We start from the raw sequence: 6,000 nt of genomic DNA on the forward strand, positions 1-6,000 counted from the left end.
TGACTGCATGTAACCCTAGGTGTTTTGGTGTATTTGGGTAGGTACGACATTCAAAATGCATAGTAACCCCATAATGAACTCGTTAAAGGCTAAATGGACATGTAGCTTAATGAAAAATGATATGTATATATAAAAGAACTTTTCTGGATGACCCTCTTGCTCATGGTGGACATAATCTATTGCATTTATCCTTTCATTGGTCATTATGTCTTCAAACTTGACCCCTTCAAAGGAATTTGTACTATTCAACCATGACCTCAACATAGATGACCACCTAGATTTCGATGTATACATATTAACCTTTGGGTGTACCAACTTGTATTCGCTCTTAGGGGGCCACGAAGACTCAGCCACGTCATTTGTAGGTTCCTCTCTTGTCTCAATGATAATTTCTTTGCTTATTGGGGATACCATTCATGGATGACCACACGAGGAGTTACTACTATTCGAACCTGTTATATCCTTAACATACATATCGAAACTACTAGATGAACACATACATGGTACTATGAAAAAGTTAGATCATTGGTTACTCTGAAGATAGATATCGACACCAAAAGAAGAAATGCTACAAGAACTCAAATGCGTCATATCGTCTCATTATTTATAATTTTTTTCGTGACCTTCCACCTTCCATTTCTTTAATCTTAACCGTTCCATTCTCTTAGATTTGACGATCAAGGAGTCACGACTATCGAATGTATCTAGGTGTGTAACCCATCAATTAATCCTCTTCGTCGACTGCGCTTCTCGAGGCTTGGAGACTAATATACCAATAGGATTACGTAGCCAAAGAAATACATATTTTCTTTGTAAATATGATGAAAGTCAAAGATTGAAACTCGAAGGTTGATATCCTCAAAACTAATGCGAATCTTGCTATCTAACATCTGGGATATTTTTTTGAAAGTCTTTAACATATAGCATGTTAAAGCTTGATGGACTAATGTAGTGTACATGCCAAGTACATCTCGACTATATTAACAAGTGATTGGTTATATGGTCAAGACGAATCAAAATAAGGGCCTATGAACAATAATATGGATAGTCATCAATAATATGGATAGTCATCCTACGAAGTATATTAATTATGTTAATTAATTACTTTATTTATCACAATCTGACACACGTAATTGACTTGAATGTCAGAGTGTCTTCTACAGACATAATTTCTATTCATACTGGAATAAATAAATGTTCTTTGAAGAAGATGACTATCTAGTGTGTAAAAGTATAAATTCTTGGAATTAGGAGTATTGTCAAAATATATTCCACTCTACAATAAGAATGTGTATATTCTAAAATTAAAATATAACTTAGGATATTGAATATTATTTATTTTAACGATGGCATTATATTTTATAATAAATAAAATAAAATTATAACTTAAAATGTTAAATATTATTTATTTTAGTGATGACGTTATATTCTATATTAAATTATTTCTTCTGATGTTTAATATTTATTTGGATACTTTAGTGAATATGTTCATATTGGTAATTCTATATTAAATATAAAGTTGATAAATGGAAAGAATTTGAATAGAGCAGAAAATACTATGATCAAAATTACACAATATAAAAATGTAGGATAAAAAGTAACAACTAAAATTTTCCTAGCACTATGAGAAAGCTAAAAGCGTAATTAAAAACCTTAGCTTTTTAGCATGTGAAGTTTATATTAATTAATCTAATGTTTACTTATTGTGAAATTTGAATATGTAGGACAATTAAAGTTTAAAATTTTAATTTATTTTTATCATCTTTTGTGAATATGAACTTTTATATTTCTTTTCAAGTATTATAAAATTCCATACTATTACAAATAAAAATCATTTTTACTACTTACAAGTTATTTGGGGTTAGCTAGATTTATTATTTATAATGAATGAGCAGTGCCTATCTATTTATATCACACTTTGTTAATGGGCTGGGCTAAGGAGAATATTTGGGCCGGGTCCATTACTTGAAGTTGGGTTAGTTGACTATGGTCTCACACTTATAGCCGTTATTTTCCAGTAGTTTTATTTAAACTTCTCAGGTATTTGCTATACTTTTTAAATTCTAGAAAATTCTTTTATGTGTTATCAAAATATGTCATAACACTATACAAATATGTTTTTAAAATTCATCTTTACAGTTATGATTTAATGGAGTAATTAGTACTCATTTTTTTATGTAATGTTTTGTATATATGAGGAAAATAGAAAGAAGAAAGCACCAAGAAAGCTTCTAAAAGTTACAATAAAGCCAAACAAGGTAGAGCCAAAAACAAATATACCCTATGCTCATATGAAAATGAAAATAATTTTGATTAATTTTCTTTTTCTCTTTCAATTTTCTATGCTCTGATTAGATACATGTTGCAAAATTTTAAATAAATATTCACTATCTTTGTTTAATGAAGATGATGATAAGTACTTATTTAAATATTATTTTAGAGAGAAAAAAAAATTTTGAATTTCAGTTTGTATTGATCCATACAAAACTTAGATTTTTATTTCAAAATAATTTACAAAATAATTTCTGGAATTATATATTTCTTTCTATTATTTTTAGGAGATTTGAGATTTTTTTTCCTATGTTGAGTATATTATATTATCAGCAAATAATTAGCTTTGATAATTAAAAGGTTTATATGATTTATTTTCTTAATTATAATTAATATTTATTAAATGTTTTAATGTTTCTATTTTATTTATGGTAGTTTGTTAAGAAAGGAGCCTCTTTGGGCTTACCGGAACCCTATATAAGGGATCTCAGCTTCTGTATTAAGATCTGATATCCATTCAAAAAGAATAATATACAATTTCATTTTCTCTTCTCTGTAAACATATATCAAGAAAGAAGTACTTACCTTTGTCACGCGTGACCCATTTCGATCTCCTCTTTTTGATCCATCATCATCGTCGCTGGTGGCCTTGCTGGAGCTGGTCGAAGATCGCTCTCCCTCTCGCCCTTGCAGCTGAACGGACTCAACAAGCTTCTGAAAACCAGAAGCTTCTTTCGAGACTTTTGTCTCAAGCGCATGTGGGCCAAGGAGCTTTTGGATTGCTTTTCTTTTCAGATTTGGACCAGTTGTTTTTCTTTATGGTACCAGAGCAGGTCTTGTGCCTGTTCTGCCACTCATTCCGCTGCAAACTCTTCCTCTTCTTGACTCTTTTCTTGTTTCTTTAATTTCTTTCTTGCCATTATGGAGAAAGTGGATCAAACCAACAACCCTGCTAGTCCTTACTACTTGCACCCAGGGGAGAATCCTGGTGCCTCCCTTATATCTCAAGTTCTAAATGAGTCAAACTATACTTCATGGAGCAGAAACATGAGGAGAGCCCTTCTCTCCAAAAATAAACTGAAATTCATAGATGGAGGAATCACAAGGCCAAAAAATGACGACAGCCTATTTGATGCTTGGGAAAGAAGCAATATGATGGTACTATCTTGGATTACTAAGACACTCTCACCCCAAATAGCAGAGACCGTAATATATGTAGAAAATGCACAGGAACTATGGGAAGAATTGAAAGAAAGATTTTCTAAGGGTGATCACTTCAAGTTTTCAGATTTACTCCAAGAAATCCATTCCATTAGACAGGGTGAAAGAAGTGTGAACCAGTATTTTACAGATTTGAAAACTTTGTGGGAAGAATTAGAATTTTTAAGACCCATTCCAAGCTGCAGTTGTAAAGTTCCTTGCAGCTGTGATTTATCCAAAGTCTCACACAAGTACAGAGACATGGAGCATGTTATATGTTTCTTGAAGGGCTTGAATGAATGCTACAGCACTGTCAAAACCCAGATATTGCTTATGGAGCCCCTACCCAATATTAATCGTGTTTTCTCACTCATCATACAACAAGAAAGACAAGAGAAACATGATTTCAGTCAAAGCGACAACAAAATTCTTGCAAACACCACTGAGAGACAAAACCAGTGGAAGAATAATCAGGGATGGAAGGCCTATAGGCGCGGAAACCCTCCCAGAAATCAAGGAAGAGGAAGAGGGAGAAACCCCAACTACGGGAAACAGTGTTCCCACTGTCATAAGATGAACCATACCATTGATGAGTGCTATTCCAAGCATGGATACCCACCTTGGTACAAAAGAAATGACAGCAATAGTGAGAACAGCGCCGGACAGAATGAATGGGGATCAGCCAATACTTGCTCGACCTCTACAGGAACACAAAACAATCCACAAAGTGCCATTCAAAGTTCTTTCACCCATGAGCAGATGCAGAGGATACTACAGATGCTGGAAAAGGCTGACAGCCCATCCCACAGTATCAGTCAAATTCAAAAGGACAGTCCAGAGGACACACAAGGTATGTTCTCATGGATCATAGATACAGGGGCAACAGACCACGTGACTCATGATAAAAACCAGTTTACAACTTTCTATAAAATAAAACCCATATCTGTCAAACTACCCAATAGCTCTGTTGTTACTGCTCAGTATGCTGGAACCATACATTTTTCCAAAGAATTTGTGATTTTCAATGTTTTATATATACCTGAATTCACCTTTAACCTCATATCTGTTCAGAGTCTTACTAGGGATATTAATTGTACACTAACTTTTTCTTCTAAGATGTGTGAAATTCAGGACAACTCCACATTGAAGATGATTGGATATGCTAGTGTGTGCAAGGGCCTATATCATTTGCAATCCTTTGGAAGAAATTTAGCTCCTAGTTTTACTTTTTCTTATGAACATGACAATGTAAATCTATGGCACTATAGACTTGGCCATCCTGGACATAGTATTCTTGAGAAAATGTGTAAGATCTTCCCTTATATTCAGAATGCTAATGATAATGCTTGTGATATTTGCCACTTTGCCAAGCAACACAAATTACCTTTCCCTAAGAGCACTTCTTTATCTAGTAGTTGTTTTGACATGATTCACTGTGATATTTGGGGGCCTATATCTACCCCTTCTGTACATGGTCACAGATATTTTTTAACTGTTGTTGATGACTATAGTAGACATATATGGGCTTTCCTCATGCTTAATAAGGGTCAGACTAGGGATATCTTGCAAAATTTCATTACTAAGGTGAGAACTCAACACAATAAAGTCATTAAAACCATTAGAACAGATAATGGACCTGAATTCAATTGCTCTAATATCTATGACTCTTATGGAATAGAACATCAGAGAAGTTGTGTTGAAACCCCACAACAAAACTCTGTTGTGGAAAGAAAACACCAACATATATTGAATGTGACTCGTAGCCTAATTTTTCAATCTAATATTCCCCATATATATTGGTCTTATGTCGTATCCCAAGCTGTTTATTTAATTAACAGACTGTCATCCTCTATAATCAAGGATAAAACTCCTTTTGAACTCTTACGTAGTGATTCACCCACTTATCTTGATTTAAAAGTGTTTGGTTGTCTTTGTTTTGCCTCTACCTTAGAAGGAAATAGAAACAAACTTGACCCTAGAGCCAGAAAGGCTATTTTCTTAGGATACAAGAATGGAGTAAAGGGATATGTAGTTCTTGACATTAATAGCAGAGAAATATTTGTTAGTAGAAATGTTGTGTTCTATGAAGATATCTTTCCATATAAAGACAAACAAAAAAGAAATAATAGTAATACAGGAGAAGAAGACATTTTTTTTCATGGTGATATTACCAGCAGTTCTGAAGAGGACTCTACCGGGAATGAAAGGGAAACCTTGGATCTTACTCATGACAATCATGTTGGTGAAGGACCTGTTGAGGGAAACACTACCACTAGAAACATTAATCCTAATGAACAGGGACCAGGTAATTCACATAGGAGATCCAGTAGAATTAGAAAAACCCCTGAGTACTTGAAAAATTACATACAACAAGGTGATGAATCTCCATCCACCCGGTTGTGTGCCAAGAATAATTTGATTACACCTTATCCGATTGAAAGTGTCTTATCTTACAAGTCTATTTCTGAGAAACACTTGAAATATACTCTTGCTATAACTGTCAATAAGGAACCCAAGTCCTATGAAGAA

Source organism: Vigna angularis, chromosome 5 (assembly GCF_016808095.1).
Source record: "Vigna angularis cultivar LongXiaoDou No.4 chromosome 5, ASM1680809v1, whole genome shotgun sequence".
Lineage (NCBI taxonomy): Eukaryota > Viridiplantae > Streptophyta > Magnoliopsida > Fabales > Fabaceae > Vigna > Vigna angularis.